At 42.1% G+C, this 12,734-nt stretch overlaps 1 protein-coding gene across 4 annotated transcripts in view; it reads right to left on the bottom strand.

Moving 5' to 3' along the window:
- Positions 1–12,481, bottom strand: part of TRIQK (triple QxxK/R motif containing) — a 63,572-nt gene extending 51,091 nt beyond the window's left edge. Inside the window, exons 1-2 of one of the 4 annotated variants that reach the window (XM_075743731.1) lie at positions 11,477–11,491; positions 9,938–10,068 (exon numbers count right to left, since the gene is read on the bottom strand). The gene's annotated coding sequence lies outside the window, so the exon portion shown is untranslated. Of the gene's footprint in view, positions 1–9,937; positions 10,069–11,476; positions 11,492–11,609; positions 11,632–11,754; positions 11,986–12,379 lie in introns of those variants that run through there. The other 3 variants (XM_075743730.1, XM_075743732.1, XM_075743733.1) reach the window with 3 other exon arrangements.
- Between the last annotated feature and the right edge of the window lie 253 nt (positions 12,482–12,734).

Here is a 12,734-nt window from a genome sequence, read left to right as displayed (position 1 = left end):
AAAACTACATGATACATGACACCATAGTGCAAGGTCCTGCACATGGGTCAGGGCAATACCAAGCACAAATAGTGGGTGGGGAATGGATTGAGAGCAGCCCTGAGGAGAAGGACTTGGGGGTGTTGGTGGATGAGAAACTCAACATGAGCCGGCAGCGTGCGCTTGCAGCCCAGAAAGCCAACCGTGTCCTGGGCTGCATCAAAAGAAGCGTGACCAGCAGGTCGAGGGAGGTGATCCTGCCCCTCTGCTCTTATGAGATCCCACCTGGAGTACTGTGCCCAGCTCTGGGGGCCGCAACATGGAGCTGTTGGAGTAGTTCCAGAGGAGGGCCACAAAAATGATCAGAGGGCTGGAGCACCTCTCCTATGAGGACAAGCTGAGAGAGTTGGGGTTGTTCAGCCTGGAGAAGAGAAGGCTCCAGGGAGACCTTAGAGCAGCCTTCCAGTACGTGAAGAGGCCTACAGGAAAGATGGTGAGGGGGCTGTTTACAAGGGCATGGAGTGATAGGACAAGGGGGGGATGGCTTTAAACTGAAGGAGGGGAGATTTAGATTAGATATTAAGAAGACATTCTTTACTGTTAGAGTGGTGAGGCACTGGCACAGGTTGCCCAGAGAGGTTGTGGATGCCCCCCCCCGAAGTGCTGAAGGCCAGGTTGGATGGTGCTTTGGGCAACGTGGTCTAGTGGAGGGTGTCCCTGCCCATGGCAGGGGGCTTGGAACCAGATGATCTTGAAGGTCTCTTCAACCCAAACCATTCTATGATATGCAGTATTTCAGAGTAACATGCTTCAAAATAACAGAATCTGTTTAATTTCTTTTTTTTTTTTGGGGGGGGCAGGGGGTACTATGGTAGAAATTAGAGGTAAAAAAGGTGGGAAGAGAACAGGTATCCAGACCACCCTGGTGCCCAGAGGCACATCCACCAAGCACGGGCACAGCCTCCATGGGAGCAACCACAGATGCTGTACAGCCACCTCTGTGGTCTGAGGGTAAGTACGAAGGACACCACCACCACCAGTACACAAGACAGGAATGAAGCACGCGCTCTCTGCCTTGTGAGTTAAAAGTTCATTGAGTCAAGACCAATGACGAGAAACAATTATTTGCTCCATCTCAGTAATTGAAGCGGCAGCAGCAAACATTTTGCGGTTCAGTTAAATCCAGGCAGTTTTAGTCCCTCTTTGATCCTCACCACACACCCCTTCAGCACTCATTTCCTTTGATGAAGTAGCAAATAATTTAAATAACAGGTATAAAGCTATAGGTCATAGACCTTAAATTTCAAAATCAGCTAAGTCTGCTTAAGCACTTCACTTCTAATGTTATGAAGTTACAATTCTTGCATTTAATAGAGTACCATGTGGTTTCATTGAGGTCTTATTCCAAAACCTCAGAAACTTCATTTTGCCCTGCTAGGTGTTACAGCAGGGGAAGAGCAACTTCTTTTCCTTCTGCAAATCAGAAAATAACACCTCCACTCTCCCTTGCCTTTAGTTTTGGGAAGTAACAAAAATTCCTTTTTTTTCCAGATGCTACTGCTTTCCTGGGACTGCCACAAGTCATAGCTTGCTACAAGCCTGGGTGCTTTAATTACATACACTTGTTCATTCCTCATTTGTAGATTTTAAGCTTAGGCTCATTTTTGAAGGAAATTAAATTCTTATTTCTTCCTTAAGTGAGAAGAAATATTTATGGAGTAGTTATACTTGCCTTTGGCATATCCATCTTAAACTACAGTTCACAACCATCCAGAGGAGAGAAAGTCAGTTTCACATTTTCAATATTGTGAAATGGGATAATGACCTTCAGTGAGAATAAATCTTACAAATTTTGAAGTTATTCACACACTCAAAAAAATTTCGAACAATAAATAATTCCATATTGATATTTTTTTCCTATTGTGCCTTTTTTTTTTTGCTTGCATTATCTTGGACTATTAAAAATACAAAATTCCTGAGTGAATTATTTAAAAATTGAAATAGTTTCTTTGAAGAAATATATCAAAATAATTTGAAACTGCTGTAATTTTTCCTTTCCTCTCACCCTGTTTTTTTTTTAAAAAATGCTTTTTAAAGTATGTTAGGCTAAGTTTCAGCTTAATTTTTTCCCCATTAATTCTATCATTGATATCTCATCTATTCTGACTCCATTTTCATCAAATTTTTGTCTATCATTTGAGAAGAAAATCAGCTCTCATCAAATAGTCCATTCCTGTTTGACAATCAACCTCAGAACTGAAAACCAGAAGCAGCGAAAACAGCCAGAAATAAGCCACACAGGCACAAAGCCGGGAAGCAGACAAATGTGCCCTTCTGTTATATATTTCACTGTAGTTTAATACAATGTCTCATCACATGGGGCTTCAAGTAACAATAATTGCTAAAACTGGTCACTACATTTATAGCCTAATGATTGCATCACATCTTACCTTGAGCAAGCATGCTGAAGTTAAAAACAGGCTACAAATGACAGCAGCAAATAACACTTCAGTACACGTAGACCTAATTGTAACACTTCTGCAAAACTGAATTATTAGTTCCATTACTAAACCTGGTGTTCAAAAGGACATAAAAGGTAATCTTTCCATCCAGCGTTCAGAATGAATGTGGGGTTTTTTTCCTTTCTCTGAAACTACTCCAGCTCAGTATTAAACAGACTGATCTATGAATGAACAAAAATAGTTTAATGCCACTTTTGTTGTCTCACATGCTATATTAGGCATTCAGGAAAGCAACTCAGCTTAAAAAAAAACCAAAAACAACCAAAAAACTATTCTAGTCACCAGGCAAAAGAAATATTGAGTGTAAAAAGTTTTAATTTCATCGTTTTGACATCTATGTTCTCTTCTATTTTTCAATAACTGATTAAAGACAGAATAACCTGTTAAATCTTCCCCATAAAGATCAGAAGATAAAGCTGACATGTATTTCCTCAAGTTTAAAGCAATACCTCATTTTTTGCATTTTTTTCTTTAAAATTGTCCAAGGTGAAAACCAGTAGATAGCTTAGTGTTTACATATCAAATGCAGAGTTCAGCCCTACAGCACTTAATAATGAGCTAATAGTCAGCCTTAGTGAACAGACCCATAGATGTTAGCAGCAGCATTTTCAAAACCAAGTCCTACTCTACTGGTTTTGAAGGATTAGGCCATAATTGAGTGAAGAGTTTAATATGGCTTAAGTAACATCGGCTCAGTAGTTTCCAAAGTAGTTCAAAACAATAGGCCAAGCACGCTCTCTGCAGATTATATCTAAATTGCTCAAGATCTGGCTCTCCTGAAACCTACCTAGAGATCCCATTAAAGGCAATGAGTTTTAAAATAAAGAATAAATAGTGTATATGATACCATCTCTTGAGGAGCTTTATGTTCTGCTTGGGCAAAAAGGGAATATAAGATCATTGATATCTATCAAAAATCTGAATCTTGAATGAAAATTGAATTAAAGGAATGGATCAAAATCAGGCTAAAACCTTTACATGCGCCAAATGAAAAAAATAAGCTCTGATAGCCATCAGAAAATGTGGTAAACTGTTTACTTGCCTCATTTTAAGGCAGAGGAGACAAATGCGGAGTGCAGAAACTAGCAGAAAAATATCAGTTGAAATAGCAGAAAATCATGTGAACGTCTGAAGGTCCCGGACATGACCATTTGTGCAAACGTCAGTTAAGAATGGAATAGTTATGAGACTCCTAAAAAAAGATCACTTAATGAGTAGCTCTTGGCTTGCGAGCATCTCTTCAGAAACCCTAGCCTGAGACAAAATGGCAGATGACAATCCACTCCGTTCGCTCTAATTTCCTGAGTGCATCTCTCTGAGCACTGGGGGTTTGCACATGCCCTTGGCTAGTCAAAGCAGAACGTATGGTTCAGCACTGCCATAAAGTTTTGTTAGGAGGAGGGGGATATACTGCCTGAAATCTAGCCTTGTAGAATGCATACAACAAAAAAACCAACTGCCAGAGCATACAGTAAAATGAGTTCAGGCCGGGTTTCATAAGAACAAACAGATTCCACACCACAAGAAACCGCAGGTCTGTTCTGTCTCTGCTACAATTGCTCAGTCTGGCCACTGCTGTACCAAAAGCTGTACAACCCTGTAACCAAGCTTCAGAAGTTTAAGGAGAGCTGGGTCAACTCTGAAAAGGACTTCAGATAAATTGTTTCTCCTTTTAACTTGCAAAATACTCTGTCCCATGCACTCAGCTCCACATTTGTCCCAGTTGTTTCCATACTGATTTTTTTTTTTTTTTTAAATGAGGTGAGTTAATAAAAATATATACCAATATAGTACAGGGGAAACATCTTTCCAGCTCTTCACTATTTCCAGCACTGACAGTGCTTAAGTCTGAAGGCTCAGAAACAAGAGACAAGTTTGGTCAGAGAGCCATTCCCCTGAGCTTTTTCCTTTTTTTCTCCTTCCCTTGAAGGTCTCCTCAAGGTACAGTACATATTCTATAGAGTCCTTCTATGGTCAGGATACAGAATTGAACCAAGCCTATACAATATACATTACTTGTGTGCAATAAATGACAGAATGCAAGTGCTTTGAATTCTTTACTCTGCATATATGGCTATGTTTTAGTATGGTACCCACATTTAGATCATAATTTCCATGGGCCTATATAAACATGCATGAAGATAAACAGGCTCTCTTCCCATATAGAACTGGAAGAATTCATCCAGAAGCTTTGCTTTGTAAATCATTTCAGATGTATTTTACTGAAGCCATAAAGGATATTAGCAAGTGCGCTGGGACCTTTTGTTTTAAATTATTATGATCTGTTACTTTAACAGAAGTTACTTATATTATTTAACCCCACTGGTGTACTTAAAATGAAAATAGTTTGAAGCTTTTTAAAATAGGTTTTGTCTCTATAATAATCATTTTTCCAGAATACCCTCTTCCCATTTAGTCTGTTGATACGCTGCTTTGTACACCCAGGCTTTCAAATTATCTTATCTTTCAGAATAAAAAGGTAAACAGCAATTTCAGAATGCTTTGTTAACCTTTTCACTCCAAATTACAGAAATATTCAAAATTAATAATTCATAAATTAAATAGTATACATCAAAAAAAATCCAAAGAAAGCAACATCCATCCTTGCTCTGACCATTTTATGATTGCAGAATCAAAAAAACCCCAAAAAAACAACGAACCCCAAATCATTATCTGCTGCAACTCTTTGTGGTTCCACTAAAATGATACTTAAGTTTAATCATACCAAAGTTTAAAGTTGAAAAAATGCATTATAGAAAGCTTTCCATGATGCATATATACAACAAAAAAGAAACAATGCTTTCCATACCCTCTGTACTGGGAAGAAATGACAAATTCAGAGAGATGCAGCAAGCTTTGCCCAGGACACTCAACACCATGTGTGTAGGAGGCTCTGCGGCAGCCAGGTGGGATAGCTAGCTAACAGAACTTGCTGAGGTCCACCACGAGTGAGGTAAGGAGACATGTGGCCAGAAACATCACAGCAAGCTTGAAACTACTCTCAAGCCCACCTACCAAAGGTAATACCCTCAACAGAAGTACGTCTTCATCTCCCAGGACTTTCATCATGCTTTGAAATTTTTCAGGACATATTTTTCATAGAAATGGGAATTAGATGCAACATTCCAACACTGGTCTTATTAAAGGGATTTAAACAGCCCTCCTACCTCTCCCCCTGTCTCTACTAGGCAGCACCAGCCCTTCTTGCCATTGCCCTGCATTTGAATCCCCTTTGGCTACTGGTGCTTCCGCACAACCCAAATCACAGCTTTACAAGACAGAATCTTCCATTCCGCACACACATCCAGCATTCCTTCTTCCTCGACACATTTGCAGACAAACTGCATTTTAACAGGCTCATGTTACCATGACCTCAGCCATGCTTTAAACTTCACCCCTTCTTCATCAATCCAGCAGTCACTGAACCATACATCGTTTGTCACTATTGCTTTTATGTTTACACACAGAGAATTCACTAAAACAGCGAAAAGCATCACACCCGACACAACTGCTGGGGAAAGTGCCCCCAAGCTCTCATCTGTTGACAGTGGCCTCCAGCCATTACTTCTGAGTGCTGGCAGCTCACCAGCTCTTTAGCAATTTTATTGTTACTGTACAGTCCTAATTTTTAAATTAATTTTAGTTAAGTAACAGTAAATCAAGGACCTAATCAAATTTAAATGTTAGCTATACAAATAGCATACTTTCAGTTTGACAGCCAAGACACAAAACCAAAACAAGTAATACACTGCTTCAGGTTAACTGTTTCCTTTTGGCAAGAACTTAAGTAATACCAAGCTGGTCTAGCAGTGAAGTGATGTAATCTTAATTGGAGGTAGCATAATGAGCTCCACACACGAGTCCAACACTAAAACCGCCTACTGGACAATTTCTATGGCATACATACTACCTAAAAGAAAGATCTATGGGTTATTAATGAGCTTTTAGGCATGATCACTCTTAAGACTAGACAAAGCCATGAGGTGAGAGTTTATGTAGAGATGGTGATATGGTAAAGCCAACTACTAAAATGTCCTCCACACTTACTCAGTACAGTAACAAGTTGAAAATGTAGGTAATTTAAAATAGAAAGTTTAAAATATGTTCAACTTGAAACTATAGGGGAGTCTCATAAACAAGCTTCAGGTATCCGAGGGGCTTTAAGATGTTGCTGACCCTCGGTGACACCTTTCTGCCAGGTGTAAGAAGGGGCAGTAAGAGAGGGTACGTTCTGGACCCAGGACCCCATTCCCAGCCTATGCATCAGCACGAGCCACTCAAAAAAAGTGTGAGATAAGGTGAGGGAAGCAAACTGACATGCAAGTATTGCTGGCTCTTCTGTACAGACTTCTATCTGAGGGGTGGGGAGAAGGTGACCAGCTGGCAGCATCTTAAACCACAGCATCTAAGGCTTCCAGAGCACATCTGTCAGAGCCATTTGTGATTAAATTTGAGCATAAGAGTTCGTGGAATTGAGAACTTCATATGTAAAGACTACAATGAAAATACAATAGATAAAAGCACAAAAAGCTACAAAGGCTGATTGACAATGTAAATGTGAGAGGGAATTATCATGGGTAAACTTAACCTTTTCTTCATTTACACCACACAGCACAGGCAGAGAGAAAACAATTGAAACTTTGAAATCTACTATATTTCCAAGCCAATCTGTTTCCCCACTATAAAAAAAAAAAAACACAGTTCATAACATAAAAGGTTATTTTGTTCCATTATTTATTTTATTTCAATGGAAATACACAAGGATAAATTTGGCTTTCTGGCTAGAGGCAACCAACTACAGGCAATGTAACCCCATCTTTTATTTTGTTGTCTTACGAGTAGAAATAACAGCATTGCTAGCTAACAAAAAACCTGTGTACAAAACAGCGTGCTTCAGTTTGCCCTCTGGATTTTAATTTCCCAATACCATTCTCAACATTAACCTACCGCTAACCTTTGCTCTTTCCTTCTCTCATACTTGCCCTTTCTGGTATAAATGACTTCTCCACCCTAAGTTTCTGCTGTCAGAAGAGTCTTTCCCCATTTATTCACTTCACCAGCTCAACAGCTATTCCTGGATTTATATTTCACCCTTCCTCTCCTGGCTATCTCCCATCCTTCTTTGCTGCATCCTCCCATCCTATTGGGTTTACATTGGCTAATTCATTACGCTGTGTCTTTCCAAATCTGCCTTGGTTTTGATAGTAAAACATACTGGATGACGGATGATGCCAAGAACAATCACAACACATGAACAGAGAATATTTTGTTGATGTATGAATTATCATATTTAACACTGCAAAAAGTCCTGTGACACCATAAACTGTATTGTATAAAGCTCTGTTGTATCATTGCAGTATGTGGTTAGAGAAGCAAAATGAAACTTAAAAATCCCTAATGTCATATTTTAGCCTTGCTTCTAAGAAAATGCAGAAGAAATGGGAAACAAAGGGATTAGCACTGTCCATGTCAAGAATGCCTGGAGTAAGTGTTTACTCAACCCACTGAATTACAGGGGTATCTATGTGCAGCTAGTGATACAAAAGCACCTGGGGTGCCTTGACATTTTCCCATGACCTTCAACCATCATTCTAAAGAATAAAAATGTATCAGGAAGCATAGGCTGTTGCAGATAATTTTGGGATATTGAAGCTGTATTAATGCAAGCCCTACTGTGAAAAACACATGCAAGTGCTTTTTCTTCTTCTGTAACAGTACCAGTGACCATCTATGTTCGTCACTACATGAAACAGAGTTCCTGTTTAAATGGAACAAAAAAAGAAAAAAAAAAAAAAAAAGGTTTTCTGGAACTATCTTTCTGTCTTCTTTCCGGGGGGGGGGGGGGGGGGGGGGGGGGGCAGGGGGTAAGGGGGGTAAGTCTAATCTGCTTCTTCTGTGTGTCAAAAACCACTTCAAGACTAAAACTGATTAATAAAGAGCTGTAACAAAGGAGATGTTTCTTCATCTCCTCTACCAACGACACCATGATGTTTATGTTGTGCATAATACTGCAGTGATATATGAGATCATCAGCTTGGTAACTAAAAACAGTTTCACTGTGCTTGTGATTGATAAACTATGGAAGTATTAAAACATTAAAAATGTTAATCTTTGTAATAATCTCCTGAAAAGTTTTTATATTAATTTAAACCATCGATCATTTTAATATTTAATCATTGCAGACTTCATTTGAAATGAGGATAGCCATTCACTGAAAAGCACTTCATTTTTTATTTTAAAAAATGATCAGTGTGTATGTATTCTGTAAATCTCTTCACATTTTTCCTTGATAAAAAGTAAAGCTGCAAACAAATGAAAAAAATCTACAAGAGCAGAAAAATTTAAAGCAGAATTTGTGTCAGAAAACATATACTTTCACAGTCCTGTTTCCCCAGGAGTAACTGTATCACAACAGTAGCATCACAAGAGGGTCAGAAAATTGAGGGACACTTCTACTGTAAATGAAAATAATTAGCTTCTTTGTCTACACTCTACAACCATCTATGTTTCATTCTCTTTAAGTATCTCAACACGTAAACATAACAATTTCCTTATGAAGAATAAGTACTTACTAGAGTTACTCAACCCTCCCAAGACGGTATTAAACTGGGTTAGGTTTTTTTAACATGTAACCCTGTTTTGGAACATTAGCCTGCTTTAGCAACATATAAAGACTTTCCAAAGTAACCTACCTCAGCTATAACTCACAGCTTACTTGCCTAATGAAAAATTTAGATCAATATGGAAATATCTCAAAGGAAAACAAAACCAAGAACTTCTTAGTTATGAGAAAAATCTCACAGAAACTCTAAAATTCCAACTGCAGCTAACTATAACTAATCTTGAAGGAATTTGGTTTCTTTTGAAACCATCTAAGAAACAAAAACTAATTCATGGCATCAAGAAACAAATTTTCACAGAAAAACCCAAGGAAAATGTCTTCATTGCACTGCAAAAAAACCCCCTCATCTTGTTTTCTATTTAGAGTCTACTAAAACTGGATGCTTCCTTGAGCTACTGCCACAAAGTACACTGAGCTTAAAACATACTTTAAGACTGGGCTGCAGGATTTGGCTGAATTATTTAAATGAAGTAAATCCTAGATATCGCTGGGCAGTATCAGAGGTTACTATATTAGCTTACGTGACTAGTCTTCATTCTGTATTTGTGACGAATAGTGAGTTAGAGGATTTTCCCATACCTGCTCTAAAACTGGCACACAGATTCGCTTCTTTTTCTGAAGGGACTGCAGAGTGTAACAGCAAGAGCTATCAAGTTAAGGAACTGGCAGAAGTACATGTGGAAGCTTCCAATGCCTATAAACTTATTCCGTATAGTTCAAGTTTATGAAAATAAATAATTAAAAAAACAGTAATAAAAGCACTGCCTTTATTCTTGACTTTACGAAGAAAAGTATGTATATTGCTGCATATTACCTTTTGTTAAAGTCCGTTTTTAAGGAAAGATGTATGGAAAAATCCTGTTCGTTCTATGTGATGTAGTATTTGAATTCAGGAACTCAGCTGCTTGCATCTCAAATGGAAGGAACAGTCCTGTTTTGATGGAACTTAATAGAAACACAGATATGTGTTCATACGTATATCAATATAAGATTTAAAGTTAATTATAAGAGGAGTTTTACCAAAGCTAACAGAAATCTCTGTTTTAGTCATTTGATTTGAAGTAATCTTTCAAAACCCAGATATTTGAAGAGCTCTCACATCTATTGAAACAACTGAGTATTTTCTATGTTGCTTTTGTAGATACAAAATACTATTTTAGACAGACTAAGAAGTCAATTGTAGAATATTGTAATCTCTAATTGGTTAAATTAATAAATCAAATTCACAGAATTACAGGATTGTTGATGTTGGAAGGGAACCCTGGAGGTCATTTACTTAGGCTCATCTACCTCTGCTCAAACAGGTTCAGCTAGAAGACTATACATAAATTATAAAATTATAAATTACAAAATAAATTACAAAAAGGATCTACATACTGAAGCAAGAATAACAGAAAAAAGTGACCAATTGCCCTTTCCTAAAAAAACAAAAAGTGTCAACTGTTTGTATTGGTGTGATTAATTCATTTCAAAGTCAACAGTTACTTTGTTTTCTCTATACTCACACTTACAGTACTGACCTGAAGTAGGTTTACATCTTCATGGCTTCCATGAAGACAGAGAACAAGTCCTAGAGGGGTAAAATGTACTAATTTGTGATCAAAGATAATCATGCCAACAAAAGCATCTGCCACTTTTTCTCCTTAGTGAGCAGACAAGCTATCTGCTGAACAACAAAGTTTGTCCCGCCTGCATTGTACCAAGAGGTGAAGCAATTCAGCCAAGGAAGACATGCCAAATAGCACTACTTAAGAAATGGTTCAATTTTCCCCATACTTGTAGATTTTCATGTATCCCTTAAACATCACTTTCTAGAGTTTTCTACTATGGAGGTCACACATCAGTAGCAAAGGCTGGAAGAAAGTCAACATGTCTTTAGTAACAGGTAACCTTCCACGCTGATTACCTCTTCAGGAATGAGCCTGGTCCCCAACAGCAAAGAACTTGAGCCCTGTATGACACGTAATTGAATTACTGTACGTGAATGTATGTGCTGTACATACAGCCCAGTTATACCATAAGCTCTTTTAAAAAGGGGCTTTCTGGTGCCATGCTCTGTCCTCATAGCTATGTAGGCCGACGTAAGGCAGAGCAGTTTGAGAGCCACACGAATACACTGGCAGAAATCCCTGCCAACACTTCACATTTATAAATGTTGCAGCTCACATATTTCTGTCCAGGATTTTCTGAATGTAAACCTGACCAGCGCACTTTGCAGAAAACACAAAGGAGTCCAATGTATCCAGAACACATCACGCCTGCAAGGTAAACACAGCCAGCTCAACAAGCCCGGGTTGTATCAGATTTACTGCGTACGCACAGCCCACCGGCCACATACAGCCCTGTTACACACCGCATCTGCAGCGGCTCCAACACGTCCTGGTCTCAGTGTGCGTGGGGGGCCAGCCTACGTGCACATACACAGAGCAGCTGCTTGCCCAGCTCCCAGCCCCCCGGAACCCCCACACAGATGGGGTTTCACTCACACAAACCCATCCACACCAAGCCGGCGGGCAGCACGTGAGTTGAGCTCACGAGGGAAAGTCGCGGGGCATCCTCACACAAAGGCGTCGCAGGCTCCTGTCAGCACAGCCAGCCTGACAGCCCCCGGGCCAGGCCTCGAGCACAGACCTCGCCGAGGAGACCCGCTGGTAAGGGGCTTATTTCCCCAAAAATCGACCAGTCACAGCCCAGTGAGGGGCCCAGCCTGGCACCACTTGCGGGCACGGGGGAAACAGGCCAGGCAGCGGAGGAACTCGATGCGGCGTGAGGTGGCACCGCCAGCCGCGGCCCTGAGGGCAGCCGTCCGCTCCCACCTGCCGAGCACAGCGCACGCCGCCGGAGGGGTGGGAAGGGGGGGGGGGGGAAAGGGAGGCGGCTTTGCCCTCCCACACCCAAAATGGCCGCAGCGGCCGCGGCCGCTGACCCCTCCCGGCCTCTCAGGCCACGTTCCGAGGGCGGCACCCGGGCGCCCGCGGCGCCGCCCCGATTGGCAGCGCGCTACGGCCAATCGCGGAGGCGAGCGCTTCCTCCCGGCCAATGGCAGCGGAGACCCACGGCGGACAGCGGGCTGGCCGAGCGCGCCACCAGTGCGGACGCTCCCTGCCCGCAGGCCAATGGCGGCGCCGCAAGAGCGGCGGGGCAGCGCGCCCCCGCCGCGCCGAGGGGGGTGGTTGCCATGACAACCGCAGGCCCGCGGTGCCGGCCGGCCCTGGCGCCCGCGGCCCCTCGCCCACCCCGGGAAGCGGCGCGGTACCTCGGGCCGAGCGGCAGAGCTCCGCCTCCTCCCTCCTCTCTCGGTGGGGCGACTTCCTGTGCTGGCGGGGCTGCTGCCACCGCCTCCTGCCCGAGCGCCCCCGCCGCCCCGCCTCCTGCTCCCGCCCGCCCCGCCGGGCAGCGGCCTGTGCCGGGACGGGGCGCGGAGCCCGCCGGGGTGGGGAGTGCCTCGGCCCCGCGGCACCTGCGGCGGTGGGAGCGCTGCCCGGCCTCCCGCTGCGCCCAGCAGCTGCGCCCGCAGGTGCGTCGAGGAAGGTTCCCCCCCCCCCGCCCCGGCTGCCGGGCCCTCGCCTCCTGCCTCGGCCCTGCAGCGCTGTCCGGTCTCCGGGAGGCCT

The sequence above is a fragment of the Balearica regulorum genome, chromosome 2 (genome assembly GCF_011004875.1).
Source record: "Balearica regulorum gibbericeps isolate bBalReg1 chromosome 2, bBalReg1.pri, whole genome shotgun sequence".
Classification (NCBI taxonomy): Eukaryota; Metazoa; Chordata; class Aves; order Gruiformes; family Gruidae; genus Balearica; species Balearica regulorum.
This window is presented reverse-complemented; position numbering and strand designations above follow the sequence as displayed.